This window comes from Scyliorhinus canicula, chromosome 2 (genome assembly GCF_902713615.1).
Source record: "Scyliorhinus canicula chromosome 2, sScyCan1.1, whole genome shotgun sequence".
Classification (NCBI taxonomy): domain Eukaryota; kingdom Metazoa; phylum Chordata; class Chondrichthyes; order Carcharhiniformes; family Scyliorhinidae; genus Scyliorhinus; species Scyliorhinus canicula.
Genome location: NC_052147.1, coordinates 232,882,470 through 232,900,355, shown reverse-complemented (window position 1 = coordinate 232,900,355; position 17,886 = coordinate 232,882,470). Strand labels below are relative to the sequence as shown.

The following is a 17,886-nucleotide window of genomic DNA, read 5'->3' as shown; positions in this document are numbered from 1 at the left end:
AGAGTGAGCTCAGGGCTGGGGGTGACACTGCACAGAGTGAGCTCAGGGCTGGAGTTGACACTGCACAGAGTGAGCTCAGGGCTGGAGTTGACACTGCACAGAGTGAGCTCAGGGCTGGAGTTGACACTGCACAGAGTGAGCTCAGGGCACTGCACAGCGTGAGCTCAGGGCTGAGGTTAACACTGCACAGAGTGAGCTCAGGGCTGGGGTTGACACTGCACAGAGTGAGCTCAGGGCAGTGCACAGAGTGAGCTCAGGGCACTGCACAGAGTGTGCTCAGGGCTGGGGGTGACACTGCACAGAGTGAGCTCAGGGCTGGGGGTGACACTGCACAGAGTGAGCTCAGGGCTGGGGGTGACACTGCACAGAGTGAGCTCAGGGCACTGCACAGAGTGAGCTCAGGGCACTGCACAGAGTGAGCTCAGGGCAGTGCACAGAGTGAGCTCAGGGCACTGCACAGAGTGAGCTCAGGGCTGGGGTTAACACTGCACAGAGTGAGCTCAGGGCACTGCACAGAGTGAGCTCAGGGCTGGGGTTGACACTGCACAGAGTGAGCTCAGGGCTGGGGGTGACACTGCACAGAGTGAGCTCAGGGCACTGCACAGAGTGAGCTCAGGGCTGGAGTTGACACTGCACAGAGTGAGCTCAGGGCACTGCACAGAGTGTGCTCAGGGCTGGGGGTGACACTGCACAGAGTGACTCAACCCTGCCTCATTACTGCACAGAGTGAGCTCAGGGCTGGGGGTGACACTGCACAGAGTGAGCTCAGGGCACTGCACAGAGTGAGCTCAGGGCTGGGGTTAACACTGCACAGAGTGAGCTCAGGGCACTGCACAGAGTGAGCTCAGGGCTGGAGTTGACACTGCACAGAGTGAGCTCAGGGCTGGGGGTGACACTGCACAGAGTGAGCTCAGGGCACTGCACAGAGTGAGCTCAGGGCTGGAGTTGACACTGCACAGAGTGAGCTCAGGGCACTGCACAGAGTGTGCTCAGGGCTGGGGGTGACACTGCACAGAGTGACTCAACCCTGCCTCATTACTGCACAGAGTGAGCTCAGGGCTGGGGTTAACACTGCACAGAGTGAGCTCAGGGCACTGCACAGAGTGAGCTCAGGGCTGGAGTTGACACTGCACAGAGTGAGCTCAGGGCTGGGGGTGACACTGCACAGAGTGAGCTCAGGGCACTGCACAGAGTGAGCTCAGGGCTGGAGTTGACACTGCACAGAGTGAGCTCAGGGCTGGGGGTGACACTGCACAGAGTGACTCAACCCTGCCTCATTACTGCACAGAGTGAGCTCAGGGCTGGGGGTGACACTGCACAGAGTGAGCTCAGGGCTGGGGGTGACACTGCACAGAGTGAGCTCAGGGCACTGCACAGAGTGAGCTCAGGGCTGGGGTTGACACTGCACAGAGTGAGCTCAGGGCTGGGGGTGACACTGCACAGAGTGAGCTCAGGGCTGGGGGTGACACTGCACAGAGTGAGCTCAGGGCTGGGGGTGACACTGCACAGAGTGAGCTCAGGGCTGGGGGTGACACTGCACAGAGTGAGCTCAGGGCTGGGGGTGACACTGCACAGAGTGAGCTCAGGGCACTGCACAGAGTGAGCTCAGGGCTGGGGGTGACACTGCACAGAGTGAGCTCAGGGCACTGCACAGAGTGAGCTCAGGGCACTGCACAGAGTGAGCTCAGGGCTGGGGTGACACTGCACAGAGTGAGCTCAGGGCTGGGGGTGACACTGCACAGAGTGAGCTCAGGGCTGGGGGTGACACTGCACAGAGTGAGCTCAGGGCTGGGGGTGACACTGCACAGAGTGAGCTCAGGGCTGGGGGTGACACTGCACAGAGTGAGCTCAGGGCACTGCACAGAGTGAGCTCAGGGCACTGCACAGAGTGAGCCCAGGGCTGGGGGTGACACTGCACAGAGTGAGCTCAGGGCAGTGCACAGAGTGAGCTCAGGGCACTGCACAGAGTGTGCTCAGGGCTGGGGGTGACACTGCACAGAGTGAGCTCAGGGCACTGCACAGAGTGAGCTCAGGGCTGGGGGTGACACTGCACAGAGTGAGCTCAGGGCTGGGGGTGACACTGCACAGAGTGAGCTCAGGGCTGGGGTTGACACTGCACAGAGTGAGCTCAGGGCACTGCACAGAGTGAGCTCAGGGCTGAGGTTAACACTGCACAGAGTGAGCTCAGGGCTGGGGGTGACACTGCACAGAGTGAGCTCAGGGCTGGGGGTGACACTGCACAGAGTGAGCTCAGGGCACTGCACAGAGTGAGCTCAGGGCTGGGGGTGACACTGCACAGAGTGAGCTCAGGGCTGAGGTTGACACTGCACAGAGTGAGCTCAGGGCACTGCACAGAGTGAGCTCAGGGCTGGGGGTGACACTGCACAGAGTGACTCAACCCTGCCTCATTACTGCACAGAGTGAGCTCAGGGCTGGGGGTGACACTGCACAGAGTGAGCTCAGGGCTGGGGGTGACACTGCACAGAGTGAGCTCAGGGCACTGCACAGAGTGAGCTCAGGGCTGGGGGTGACACTGCACAGAGTGAGCTCAGGGCACTGCACAGAGTGAGCTCAGGGCACTGCACAGAGTGAGCTCAGGGCTGGGGGTGACACTGCACAGAGTGAGCTCAGGGCTGGGGGTGACACTGCACAGAGTGAGCTCAGGGCTGGGGGTGACACTGCACAGAGTGAGCTCAGGGCACTGCACAGAGTGAGCTCAGGGCTGGGGGTGACACTGCACAGAGTGAGCTCAGGGCGCTGCACTGAGTGAGCTCAGGGCTGGGGGTGACACTGCACAGAGTGAGCTCAGGGCTGGGGGTGACACTGCACAGAGTGAGCTCAGGGCACTGCACAGAGTGTGCTCAGGGCTGGGGGTGACACTGCACAGAGTGAGCTCAGGGCACTGCACAGAGTGAGCTCAGGGCTGGGGGGTGACACTGCACAGAGTGAGCTCAGGGCTGGGGGTGACACTGCACAGAGTGAGCTCAGGGCTGGGGTTGACACTGCACAGAGTGAGCTCAGGGCACTGCACAGAGTGAGCTCAGGGCTGGGGGTGACACTGCACAGAGTGAGCTCAGGGCTGGGGGTGACACTGCACAGAGTGAGCTCAGGGCTGGGGGTGACACTGCACAGAGTGAGCTCAGGGCACTGCACAGAGTGAGCTCAGGGCTGGGGGTGACACTGCACAGAGTGAGCTCAGGGCTGAGGTTGACACTGCACAGAGTGAGCTCAGGGCACTGCACAGAGTGAGCTCAGGGCTGGGGGTGACACTGCACAGAGTGAGCTCAGGGCACTGCACAGAGTGAGCTCAGGGCTGGGGTTAACACTGCACAGAGTGAGCTCAGGGCTGGGGGTGACACTGCACAGAGTGAGCTCAGGGCACTGCACAGAGTGAGCTCAGGGCACTGCACAGAGTGAGCTCAGGGCTGGGGGTGACACTGCACAGAGTGAGCTCAGGGCTGGGGGTGACACTGCACAGAGTGAGCTCAGGGCTGGGGGTGACACTGCACAGAGTGAGCTCAGGGCACTGCACAGAGTGAGCTCAGGGCTGGGGGTGACACTGCACAGAGTGAGCTCAGGGCGCTGCACTGAGTGAGCTCAGGGCTGGGGGTGACACTGCACAGAGTGAGCTCAGGGCTGGGGGTGACACTGCACAGAGTGAGCTCAGGGCTGGGGGTGACACTGCACAGAGTGAGCTCAGGGCTGGGGGTGACACTGCACAGAGTGAGCTCAGGGCTGGGGGTGACACTGCACAGAGTGAGCTCAGGGCAGTGTAGTGCAGTGTCAACCCCAGCCCTGAGCTCACTCCATGGCTGGGGTTGACACTGCACAGAGTGAGCTCAGGGCTGGGGTTGACACTGCACAGAGTGAGCTCAGGGCTGGGGGTGACACTGCACAGAGTGAGCTCAGGGCTGGGGTTGACACTGCACAGAGTGAGCTCAGGGCTGGGGGTGACACTGCACAGAGTGAGCTCAGGGCACTGCACAGAGTGAGCTCAGGGCTGGGGGTGACACTGCACAGAGTGAGCTCAGGGCTGGGGGTGACACTGCACAGAGTGAGCTCAGGGCACTGCACAGAGTGAGCTCAGGGCTGGGGGTGACACTGCACAGAGTGAGCTCAGGGCACTGCACAGAGTGAGCTCAGGGCTGGGGGTGACACTGCACAGAGTGAGCTCAGGGCTGGGGTTGACACTGCACAGAGTGAGCTCAGGGCTGGAGTTGACACTGCACAGAGTGAGCTCAGGGCACTGCACAGAGTGAGCTCAGGGCTGGGGTTGACACTGCACAGAGTGAGCTCAGGGCACTGCACAGAGTGAGCTCAGGGCACTGCACAGAGTGAGCTCAGGGCACTGCACAGAGTGAGCTCAGGGCACTGCACAGAGTGAGCTCAGGGCACTGCACAGAGTGAGCTCAGGGCACTGTACAGAGTGAGCTCAGGGCACTGCAGAGTGAGCTCACTGTTGGGGTTGACAGTCTGGGCTTTGGGGGGTTGAGAACATTGGTATAAATCTGCCCCAATTGTTGGAATGATTCTCGGGATAACCGAGGCAGTAGGTGGCAGACTGTGTGTGAGAGAGATTCTCAGCCTTCCACAGGAGCTGCACTGGGCAATGATCGGAGTTCAGGGGCTGCCTTCCGCTTCACTGTGAACAGCACCTCAAACAGGGGCTGCTCTCTGACCAACCGCTCAACTATAACCACACCCAACTCAGGAGAAACCAGGGGGTGAAACACGCGGCCAAACGGACCCAATTGTAGAATTTCGCGCGTCATCAAAAGAGGAATACAGAACCCAGTTGTTTTAGCTCCTGTTTCGGGATGTAAAGCCTTTCCACGAATATAACTTTTTGTTTTCTTGGATCAGAAGAAAACTTCGCTGGGCCAAGAAAGAAAGTTCCTTAAAGTTTGGACCGAGTACAACTGACAGTATTGGTTGGAGCGAAAGTCAACTTTGTTTCTATTAGTGACCGGGTTTCACTGGGAACCAACATCTCCAGTTTCTGGTGGGAACGTAAAGACCTTTTTTCGTGTTTGATAAGGGAGTGGGCAAAAAGGTGTTACCCGGATCCGGATGCAGAACCTATATTGGTTTTAATTTGCTGGCTCCCGGGACTGTTCCTCATGCCAACCAGGTCGTGTTACAGAATTCCATCGAATTTACAGCGACCTGTAAACCTTCAGCAGATTCTGGCAGGTGGACATCGAAAGGAAACTGACTTCCCTTTAAAAACAAAAGGTACCAGGAGTTGTATTTGTTGGGGGGCGGATTGTGTGCTTTTTGTTGTCACGATGTTTTGCATTAAGATGAATTTGGAAACACATTTGCGGAAGTTAACCGTGAAAGCAGTGCCCCTTTAAATTGCAATGCTGAGTACATTTCCTGATTTCTGACATGCTTTGTATACTTTTGTAAGAGGAGCCGTGTACAGGAGGAGAAAGCGAACAATTTTCATTGTATGGAATAATGGATCAGTGAATATTATCTTTTGAAACCAAACTTGCCAAGATTTCAGAGACGTTTAAGTGCATTGGAGGTAATTTTAAATCTGAGTTCTAATTTCGAAGTGAGGTCACTTTCCATCCAGAAATACTATGGAAATGAAAGGTGTAAAATGTGAGTCACTTACCTCTTTGCTGCTGACAGTCACTGCATTCCATTCTACTGATGGGATTCTGCAGCAATTCAGCCCAAACCGGTTAATTAAATCAATTCTCAACGTTTCATGGATTATGTCCTGAGTTCTTTACCACTCCAACCCCACGCTGTCTTTTTGCTTTTGCCAACTGCCTTGACTCGCCATACACTGCTTTCCAGTGACATGCCGTGTACAATTTTCAATACCAGCTGCCGACCTTCCACTGTTCTTAGTTTACACTCCGATCTCTTTGTCATCTCGTCGTTCACCTCCTTGAGCACTCTTCCCGCCAGCCCTCCAGATCCACTTTATCAAGAGCTCTGAAGCTTATATCGTGTCCTGCACACCCATCGCCCCGTTGTAAACCTACACCCTGGTCCCAGTACATTTCAAAATCTCTCCTTTTCTTGAAACCCCTCCACGGCCTCTCTAGTATCCTTGTATGTCTACAGTAATTCTATAATAATAATCGCTTATTGTCACAAATAGGTTTCAATTAAGTTACTGTTTAAAAACCCCTAGTCGCTGACATACAGGTCCTCCAGTAAAGCCGGCTTCCACATTGCTGGAGGAGATGCTGACCACAGGGGGACTGGAGAAGGGGTAGTATCGGCGGTTTACGGGGCTATTTTGGAGGAGAAGGCGCCGCTAGAAGGCATCAAGGCAAAGTGGGAGGAAAAGTTGGGAGAGGATATGGAGGCGGGGTTCTGGTGTGAGGTGCTCCGGAGGGTGAATGCCTCCACCTCGTGTGCGAGGTTGGGGCTGATACAGCTGAAGGTGGTGTATAGAGCGCATCTCACAAGGGCGAGGATGTGCCGGCTCTTTCAGGGGGTAGAAGATGTGTGTGAATGTTGGGGGAGGGGGGGGCGCAAACAACGTTCATATGTTTTGGTCCTGTCCAAAGCTGGAGGATTACTGGAAGGAGGTGTTGAGGGTAATCTCTAAAGTGGTGCATGTGAAACAGGACCCGGGCCCTTGGGAGGCCATATTCGGGGTGTCGGACCAGCTGGGTTTGGAAACTGGCGTGGAGGCAGATACCGTAGCCTTCGCCTCATTGATTGCCCGAAGGCGGATCCTGTTGGGATGGAGAGCATCCTCTCCACCCTGTGTCCTGGCGAGGCGGGGGAGGGGGGGGGGGGGGGGGCCTGCTGGAATTCTTAATGCTTGAAAAGGTCAAATTTGAACTGAGGGGAAGCCTGGAGGGGTTCTACAATTCATGGGCGTTATTCATTATGCACTTTCGAGAATTGGATTACATTGAACATTAGCGGGGTGCTGGGAGGGTTGGGGTGAGGGGACTGTATGTGTTAATGATGATTGTGGGTGATTCCTGATTCCTTTTTGGCATTTGTTTATGTTAACATGCGGGCCAATGTTTGGGGTTTGGTGGGAGGATGGGATCGTTGTTATTGATATGAGGATTAACATTAAATTTGTTACTGATTATTGTTTATTGTTGGGTATAAATTTGGGAGAAAATGTGAAAAAGGAGGAGAATGAAAAATATTTTTTTTAAAAGCTCCTAGTCGCCACATTCCGGCGGCTGTTCGGGGAGGCTGGTACGGGAATTGAACCCGCGCTGCTGCATATAAGGACACCCTATGTTCTATCCCCCCACCCCCCACACTATTGCTCTCCATACCCCCGAACTTCTTAATGCGATGGCCAACGCTCAATTCGCAAGTGCAAACAACGGGGGGGGGGGGGGGGGGGGGAGAACATAGGACAACCCTGCCTAGTCCCACAGTGGAGAGAAAAGTATCTCGAGCTGATGTTATTTGTGCGGACACAAGGCCTCGGCTCCTTATGTTAATTTTTTAAGTTAACCGACACATTTCCCCCCCCCCCCCTAGATTGTAATGTGCCTGTAATGTTTGCAACTCATCTGCAGTTTGCTCCTTCCAAGTAGGGAAGTTGGTGAGGTTTGCAAGCAGCATGAGTCATGTTGTAAAGTATTTAATTATGATTGAAAAACTAAAATGTTTTGCAAATTTGATGTAAATGGGTTTTTTGATAAATGTTAAAACCATAAGATACAGCTTGGAGAGATTTGTTCCTTTTAATATTATACCATTGTGAAGTTAATATCTATTGAATTCTTTCATAATCCAAAATGTTTCCAGAGAGATTACATTAATTTTCTGGTAAGGTGCCCTGGTTGCCCTGCATTCGAGTTGATGGTGAGAAATCCCACAGCCCCACCCACTCCACTCCAGTTACAGCATTACTGGCGATGGCGGGATCACGTCTGACCACGATGTTCCTACTCTATCACAGTGTCACAAATTGGAATGTTGTTAATTGTGTGAGCAGTCAGACTTCTTCAGAGCAGCAGTTCCAAAGAACTAGTGTAATGTAGCGTAAATAGAAGATCATCACAAATGTATCCTTATTTTGCTTTGCAACATTTCTGATTTGTATTTCCCTTTGAGTAACAATAGACAATCTGTACTACTAATGTGAACTGATGAGAAAAAATAAATTGAAGGACTTTGTCAGGGTTCTGGTCGCGTAGAGGTTGAGCTGTTGCAAAATCAGTGTCTTGTTCTGTTTGAACTACCACCTTGTTTTCAGTCTAGTCCAGTTTTACAAAAAATCTCATTCCACAGAATCCCGACAGTGCAGAAGGGGAGGCCATTTGGCCCTTTGAGTCTGCACGAAAAGTACTCGACGTAGGCCCACTCTCCCGCCCTGTCCTTATATGCGCATTGATTGTAGCCAATCCACCTAACCCGCAGATCTTTGAACACTGAAGGGCAATTTAGCATGGCCAATCCATCTAACCTGCGTATCTTTGGACATTTTGTAATCATAAACATTTAACGGATTATCTTCTGTTGTTATGGAAATAACAAAGGACGTGCATGTTCACCTTGTGGGCTTTACCACTGGTCAGCACTCACTGCCCCTCTTTGCATCACCTTCTGGAATGTCTGTTGACTTGTGTACAAGGCACTTGCCACCCATGAAGCTATTTTGGATGATTGAATCAATATCGTGGCATTGACAGGAACCTGGGGCGGAATTCTCTGACCCCCCCGGGGGGTCAGGGAGAAACGCCCGGGGCCGGTGTCAATCCCGCCCCCGCCGTGGCCCGAATTCTCCGCCACCCAGGAATCGGTTGGCGGGCCTGTGCCGTGGGGGCACTCTTTTTCTTCCGCCCCGCCATGGCCTTCACCACGGCGGGGGCGGAAGAGACCCCCTCCCCTGTGCATGCGTCGGTATGATGTCAGCAGCCGCTGACGCACAGGCGCATGTGCGGACTTCCGCCGGCCGGCGAAGGCCTTTCGGCTGGCGGGGCGCCAAAGGCCGTTCGCGCCGGTCGGTGGAGCGGCAACCACTACGGCGCGTGCCTAGCCCCTCAATGTGAGGGCTTGGCCCCTAAAGGTGCGGAGAATTCCGCACCTTTGTTCTCCGCACCTTTGGGGAGGGCTGATGCTGGAGTGGTTGACGCCACTCTAATATGCCGGGACCCCCCCCGCCCCGCCGGGTAGGGGAGAATCTCGGCTCAGGTTCAAGCGTGATGACATTTGCCCTCTAAATGAAGCTTCCCACCTGGCTATACCTTCCACCACTTATCCTGCTAACACTGTGTGGTGACAGTGCAGCTCTTATCACCAATTTGGACCTTTGCCTGACAACTACACCGTTGCACTTTTGAGCATCTTACCTTCTTATCACCAAATCGGACCTTTGCCTGACGACTACATCTTTACACTTTTGAGCATCTTACCTTATTCCAGTCCTCTCACCTCTCATTCAAAAATCTTGTTCTGTATCACCCACTTATGCATGAAAAGAATGTTTTTACCAATAAATCTTGACTGTTGTCCACCCTCAGCCTCTGCATTTAATAGCCCTAAACCTTAATGATTCTAATGTCCATCTCAACTCATTATGATCTCTCTCCTTTGAGTCATGGGCCTCTTATCGTCCTCTAATCTCCCCCTCCATGTAAACGTCCCAACCCATATACATGGCTACCCCCTTGACCTTGTCATCTCATGTAGTCTTGCTACTCCCATTGAATAATCCCAGACATGGCCGTTTCTGGTCACTTCCTTCTATCACTCTCCACCTACACCTTTATTCCATGTGCTGACCTACTTCCTTCTATAGCTACCCCTGGAAAAAAGCTATCCATAATTTCACTTACAACTGCACTTTCAAAATCACAGCTGTCACATTTCTGTAGCTACTGAATTTATTTTTAAAAATAAATTTAGAGTACCCAATTCATTGTTCCAATTAAGCGGCAATTTAGCGTGGCCAATCTTTGGCTTGTGGGATTGAAACCCACACAAATTTGGAAAGAATGTGCAATCTCCACACGGACGGTGAGCCAGGGCCCGGATTGAATCTGGGACGTTGTCGCCATGAGGCAGCAGTGCTAACCACTGCACCACTATGCTGTCCAGCTACTGAATTTCTTAACTTTTTTTTTTTTAATTTTTTTTTATAAATTTAGAATATCCAATTCATTTTTTCCAATTAAGGGGCAATTTAACGTGTCCAATCCACCTACTCTGCACATCTTTGGGTTGTGGGGGTGAAACCCACGCAGACACGGGGAGAATGTGCAAACTCCTCACAGACAGTGACCCAGGGCCGGGATTCGAACCCGGGTCCTCAGCGCCGTAGGCAGCAATGCTAACCACTGTGCCACCGTGCCGCCCTTGAATTTCTTAACTTCACCTTAGTCCCCAATACAATTATTATTTTCTCTTGCCCTGATCATTTCCCCGAGTTTCACTTGCAATGGCTTCTCTTTACTTCTGGGGTCCTCCAAGTGTCATTCTCTGATCCCCTCTTACTTCTCATCTACATGTTGCCCCTTCAGCATCACCCAAAAACATATCATTGGGCAGCATATGGCGCTGTGGTTAGCATTGGGACTGCGGTGCTGAGGACCCAGGTTCGAATCCTGGCCCTGGGTCACTGTCCGTGTGGAGTTTGCACATTCTCCCCATGTCTGCATGGGTTTCACCCCCACAACCCAAAGATGTGCAGGTTAGGTGGATTGGCCACTAAATTGCCCTTTAATTGGAAAAAAAAATAATAATTGGGTACGCTAAATTAAAAAAAAACATAGCATTAATTTTCATATGTATAATGATGACACCCAGCCCTACCTTTCCACCATCTCTTTTGACCACTGTTGTTAAATTATCACGATGTGGAGATGCCAGCGTTGGACTGGGGTGGGCATAGTAAGAAGTCTTGCAGCACCAGGTTAAAGTCCAACAGGTTTGCTTGGAATCACTAGCTTTCGGAGCACAGCTCCTTCGTTACCTTGAAAATGGTAGCACTAAGGAGAGATTGGATCGGCTGGAGTTGTTATCCTTCGAACATAGGAGGCTAAGGGGTGACCCAATTGAGGTGTACAAAATTATGAGGGGCCCAGACAGGGTAGACAGGAAAGACTTGTTTCCCCAAGCTGTGGGGCCAAGTATCCGGGGGCATAGATATTTAAGGTGATTGGTAGAAGGATTAGAGGGTACCTTTTTACCAAGAGGCTGCTGGGCGTCGTGAATATATTGCCTGTAATGGTGGTCGAGGCTAAAACACTCAACCCATTTAAAAGGCACATGGAACCGCATCTGAAGTGCTGTAACCTGCAAGGCTATGGACCAAGTGCTGGAAAATGGGACTAAAATGAGCAGCTTGTTTCTTTTTTCCTCTTGCCCGGTGCAGACAGGGTGGGCCAGAAGGCCTCTCTGGGTCTAACCTTTCAGTTGATCAAAGATTGTTTCCCCCTTGATACCTCAGTGAGTTTACCTCACGTAAAGGGAGTTCTGGTCTTCGCTAATGTAATGAATCTCAGCAGGGTAGAGGCTGGGTGGTACAGCAGTAGCCTGCAGTGGGTGGGTGGTTGGGAGAGGTTGTAGGGATGGATAATTGGACACCCACACCCTCCATATGGGTTTGTGTAAATGGGAGGATGAGGACAATTTGCAGAATGAGGAGGAAAGATTCATCAAAGCTCCATCGTGCACACCCATTTTTTTCTTTGTTTAAAGTTCCGTGTGTGCTTTCAGTGTTTTATTTATTGAACAAAACTGCATGATGTGTCCACAGCTTAAGTTCCGTCCCAGAAGTCTGCTAATAAATCTTTCATCAATTACGTCATGCTGCAATTGTCTAATTCAGATTGTGCTTTCAAGTGATCTAAATTCTTGACATATATGATGGAATGGATGTTTAAAAGATGAACTAATAGACCTGAGAACTGGTTTGACAACCTGTTTGGGGGGCAAGTGCCAGTTTGAGTTACCTGTGGAAAAATATATCTAAATCATGAAACTTCTAGGCAGTGTTTGTCTGAAATAGGTGTTAACTTTGGACTGAATGGTGAGGTGTGTTTTCTAAATACAGAATGCCAGTATTTTCAACTCCACCCCCTATAAAGAAGAAACCATACTTATTTATTTTTCCAATCTGAAATATAAATACATTGTTCAGGTGTAATAAATTAGGCTTTTCAGATATGACTTCTATGGTTAATATGTAACTACTATACCAGATGTGTGTCTGTGTGTCGTACAATCCCTACAGTGCAGAAGGAGGCCATTCGACCCATTGAGCCTGCACCAAACTTCTAAAAGATCACCCTATTTAGTGTCACGACCCGTCACTATCCTCGTAACCCCATAATCCCACCCAACAAACACTAAGAGACAATTTAACATGGCCAATCGATCTAACCTGCACATCTTTTGACTGTGGGAAGAAACCGGAGCACCCGGAGGAAAGCCACACAGACACGGGGAGACGTGCAAACTCCACGCAGTCAGTCACCCATGGTCTGAATTGAACCCGGGTCTCTCACACTGTGAGGCAGCAGTGCTAACCACTGTGCCACCGTGTGGTGATGGTTTTGGGTGGGGACAGGGAAGGGAAAGGTGTCATTTGTGGAGAATTCATCCCAAAGAATCTCCCATATTGGAATCCTATGATTGCAGACCACCCACACAATAAGCCTCTTGGTATGGTGGTTGCTTGGCTTTCGAATTTGTACTGCAGACTACAGGTGACTTAATTTCAATTTAATTAGAAATTAAGCTTTTTTAAACTTGGAAATAGATTGAGCCTGAAAAACCAAACTTCAACCTGGTTGAGAAACACGTTTAGCTCACCTTGTTTGCTTTTGGCTCTACCTCATATTGCAGTGCGCAAACCTATGGGAAAGTCACAAGTTGTACTGCAAATTCCACTGCCTGACAGAAGAAAGCTTTGCCTGGCTGGCTCCTCAAGAGCCCATGGATGAGTTGATCTGCTTTTTCAAAATAAAATGAACCGCCGTAACCTTTTGGAAAGTGCTGTGGAGGTTCAGAAGCCAAAGCACCATGTTAGACTTGTTCTCCTGACAGCAGAAGATCAAAGTGGCGTTGAGATGACTTACGCTGCTTGATAATGCATTGCGGTAAAGCTGAAAATATTTTTGCATAAACTTGTGAATGTAGCATTAAAACCACCAACAAGCTCCCAATCACTGAGTGGCTCCGAAGTTCTGGGTGAATCACATATCCTCCAGTTCAACATTGGGAAAATCTGTCATTATGTCCAAGCAGAAGGCTATGTCAGTCATTAATGCATGCTACCCTTCCGAGACATGAGACTAAAACAACACAAGGAGAGGGATCATTTTTAGGTTAGTATCCCCATTCAAATTATGAGATATTGCAGAATTTTAGCTTGTTGTCTAGTTTTGTAATTGGTCATGAACCACCAATGTATCTTGATAATAAATAACTATTTTGCATTACTCTGTGATGTATATTGTACTGCACTCTCAGATAAACTATGCATTACACATCTTTGCATTTTCTGTTGTCTCTAGTTACCATGACTTATGTTGAAAACTGCATGTTAATCTGAATTTAACATGCTGCTTTTATGAAAAATAGGCTAAATACTTTGTAGGCTAATAATGGAATGATTGAGAAATATGGATCAAAGTACAATTATCTCACATTCAAATATTTAGAATTAAGTGTTTGCTAAGGAGAATGTTCATCTGTTTTCTAAGAGTTGTGTTTCTTGGGAGTGATTTATTGACAGTGAGGGGACAAGATAGTATTTCTGCTATTAACATAAGAAGAACATAAGAACATAAGAACATAAGAACTAGGAGCAGGAGTAGGCCATCTGGCCCCTCGAGCCTGCTCCGCCATTCAATTAGATCACGGCTGATCTTTTGTGGACTCAGCTCCACTTTCCGGCCCGAACACCATAACCTTTAATCCCTTTATTCTTCAAAAAACTATCTATCTTTACCTTAAAAACATGTAATGAAGGAGCCTCAACTGCTTAACTGGGCAAGGAATTCCATAGATTCACAACCCTTTGGGTGAAGAAGTTCCTCCTAAACTCAGTCCTAAATCTACTTCCCCTTATTTTGAAGCTATGTCCCCTAGTTCTGCTGTCACCCGCCAGTGGAAACAACCTGCCCACATCTATCCTATCTATTCCCTTCATAATTTTAAATGTTTCTATAAGATCCCCCCTCATCCTTCTAAATTCCAACGAGTACAGTCCCAGTCTACTCAACCTCTCCTCATAATCCAACCCCTTCAGCTCTGGGATTAACCTAGTGAATCTCCTTTGCACACCCTCCAGCGCCAGTACGTCCTTTCTCAAGTAAGGAGACCAAAACTGAACACAATACTCCAGGTGTGGCCGCACTAACACCTTATACAATTGCAACATAACCTCCCTAGTCTTAAACTCCATCCCTCTAGCAATGAAGGACAAAATTCCATTTGCCTTCTTAATCACCTGTTGCACTTGTAAACCAACCTTCTGTGACTCATGCACTAGCACACCCAAGTCTCTCTGAACAGCGGCATGCTTTAATATTTTATCGTTTAAATAATAATCCCGTTTGCTGTTATTCCTACCAAAATGGATAATCTCACATTTGTCAACATTGTATTCCATCTGCCAGACCCGAGCCCATTCACTTAACCTATCCAAATCCCTCTGCAGACTTCCAGTATCCTCTGCACTTTTCGCTTTACCACTCATCTTAGTGTCATCTGCAAACTTGGACACATTGCCCTTGGTCCCCAACTCCAAATCATCTATGTAAATTGTGAACAATTATGGGCCCAACACGGATCCCTGAGGGACACCACTAGCTACTGATTGCCAACCAGAGAAACACCCATTTATCCCAACTCTTTGCTTTCTATTAATTAACCAATCCTCTATCCATGCTACTACTTTACCCTTAATGCCATGCATCTTTATCTTATGCAGCAACCTTTTGTGTGACACCTTGTCAAAGGCTTTCTGGAAATCCAGATATACCACATCCATCGGCTCCCCGTTATCTACTGCACTGGTAATGTCCTCAAAAAATTCCACTAAATTAGTTAGGCATGACCTGCCTTTTACGAACCCATGCTGCGTCTGCCCAATGGGACAATTTCTATCCAGATGCCTCGCAATTTCTTCCTTGATGATAGATTCCAGCATCTTCCCTATTACCGATGTTAAGCTCACTGGCCTATAATTTCCTGATTTCTGCCGACCTCGTTTTTTAAACAGTGGTGTCACGTTTGCTAATTTCCAATCCACCGGGACCACCCCAGAGTCTAGTGAATTTCAGTAAATTATCACTAGTGCATCTGCAATTTCCCTAGCCATCTCTTTTAGCACTCTGGGATGCATTCCATCAGGGCCAGGAGACTTGTCTACCTTTAGCCCCATTAGCTTTCCCATCACTCCCTCCTTAGTGATAACAATCCTCTCAAGGTCCTCACCTGTCATAGCCTCATTTCTATCAGTAACGATGACAAGCCAAAAATAACATGTATAGCATTGAGCTCTTGTATCCCATAATCTTTAAAAAAATATTAATCAGGGCAGTAGGGCTCTTGCAATTCCATAATAGCCACCAAAGGAAGAGAGAGATACAATTGATATTTGTATTGTTTTTGTAAACTTAAAGGGTAATTCAATTAACGTTTTTAGGATTTTGAAGGCAATTAATATGGTAGACAGGGAAAAACATTTTCAGCATGTGGGGCAGTCTAGGACAAGAGGAGTAAACCTTAAAAACAGATCCTGGCCTTCAGGAGATAAACTAGGAAACACTTGGCATAAAGGCTGATAGAAGTGTGGAACTTTCTCCCATAAAAAATAGTAGCTCAATTAATTTTAAATCTGATATTTGTTTTTCTGCATTTGAAACGTTTATTGAAGAGATGTCGCTTTTATGGCACTTTTCATTCTCTTCACTGTGTAATCTGGTGTTGAGATTGATGAACCTGATTGCAAGCTGAACTTTGTTTTGCGGACTTTGTTTCTCCGTTTCTTCACGCCAGTGGGATTCTCCATTCCCGCTGCAATAACTGGGAGATTTGACTGAGCGCCAAATTCTCTGTCTTCACTGGCAGCGGTAGTGAGGCAGACTCAGAACGAGAATCCCAGCCGTGGGTTTTGGAAGAGACATTGGGTGGGATTCTCCGTTGTGCTTTCCAATCATCTCCCTTCACGATTGAGTGATTTTGAAGTGATCAGCTCGAAATTGTGGTTTGAAGTGGTCCAGGAGCTGTCTGTCAAAGCTTGATGTTTATAAACGTCGTGGTCAGAGAACTTCAGAGTTAGTCAAACTTGAAGGAAGATGAATGAAATGTTGCTGACAGCTGTGGTGTGTGGAAGCTGTCAATCACATCCTAGTAAAAGCAATATCAAAGAGAAATAAATGAATGGCTTGCAGATCTGACATCTGAGGGGGTTAATCACAGCTGATTGGATTTCTCTTTCCAGGAATTGACAGCAGCTGCTTCCTCTGTCTGAGCCAGCAGGTGTATTGCCCAGGTGAGAGTTAAAGCAGGGATTTTTACACTGCCTCTGTCTGGTCTGCTCTCTAGCTTCCAGACAGGGACCTTTCTTTTGGGGGTCTTCCAGACAGGGATCTCTTTTCTGTGGGGTTCTTGACAGGGGTCTCTTCTGAGGGGTTTCCTGACAGGGGTTTGTGCAGACTTCTCCATATTCTGGTTGGTCTGTGGGGGTGGCCCCTTTTATTTAGGGGGTTTCTAGGGGGTCTTTTTATTTAGGGGGTCTCTATGGGGCTCTTATTTAGGGGGTCTGTGGGGGGGGGGTGCAAGGTCAAGTCACCTCCATACTGAGGGTGTCCCAAAAAACCACAGGGCCAATCAAGGATAGTAGTGGAAAGTTGTGTGTGGAATCAGAGGAGATAGGGGAAGCGTTAAATGGATATTTTTCGTCAGTGTTTACACTGGAGAAAGACAATGTTGTCGAGGAGAACACTCAGGTTCAGTCGACCAGGCTAGATGGAATTGAGGTTGAAAAGGAGGAGGTGTTAGCAATTTTGGAAAATGTCAAAATAGATAAGTCCCCTGGGCCAGATGGGATTTATCCTAGGATTCTCTGGGAAGCCAGGGAGGAGATTGCAGAGCCTTTGTCCTTGATCTTTATGTCGTCTTTGTCAACAGGAATAGTGCCGGAAGACTGGAGGATAGCAAATGTTGTCCCCTTGTTCAAGAAGGGGAGTAGAGACAACCCTGGTAATTATAGACCTGTGAGCCTTACTTCGGTTGTGGGTAAAATGTTGGAAAAGGTTATAAGAGATAGGGTTTATAATCATCTTGAAAAGAACAAGTTGATTAGCGATAGTCAGCACGGTTTTGTGAAGGGTAGGTCATGCCTCACAAACCTTATTGAGTTTTTTGAGAAGGTGACCAAACAGGTGGATGAGGGTAAAGCGGTTGATGTGGTGTATATGGATTTCAGTAAGGCGTTTGATAAGGTTCCCCATGGTAGGCTATTGCAGAAAATAAGGAAGTATGGAATTGAAGGTGATTTAGCGGTTTGGATCAGTAATTGGCTAGCTGAAAGAAGACAGAGGGTGGTGGTTGATGGCAAATGTTCATCCTGGAGTTCTGTTACTAGTGGTGTACCGCAAGGATCTGTTTTGGGGCCACTGCTGTTTGTCATTTTTATAAATGACCTGGAAGAGGGTGTAGAAGGATGGGTTAATAAATTTGCAGATGACGCGAAGGTCGGTGGAGTTGTGGATAGTGCTGAAGGATGTTATAGGATACAGAGGGACATAGATAAGCTGCAGAGCTGGGCTGAGAGGTGGCAGATGGAGTTTAATGCGGAAAAGTGTGAGGTGGTTCACTTTGGAAGGAGTAACAGGAATGCAGAGTACTGGGCTAATGGCAAGATTCTTGGTAGTGTAGATGAACAGAGAGATCTCGGCATCCAGGTACATAAAT

At 49.0% G+C, this 17,886-nt stretch overlaps 1 protein-coding gene across 2 annotated transcripts in view; it reads left to right on the top strand.

Annotated features, from left to right (window-relative positions):
* The first annotated feature begins 4,487 nt into the window (after positions 1-4,487).
* The window catches only part of slc12a8 (solute carrier family 12 member 8), a 247,400-nt gene continuing 234,001 nt past the window's right edge, over positions 4,488-17,886 (top strand). The window contains exon 1 of one of the 2 annotated variants that reach the window (XM_038789779.1): positions 4,488-5,235. The gene's annotated coding sequence lies outside the window, so the exon portion shown is untranslated. Of the gene's footprint in view, positions 5,236-5,436; positions 5,534-17,886 lie in introns of those variants that run through there. The other variant, XM_038789780.1, reaches the window with a different exon arrangement.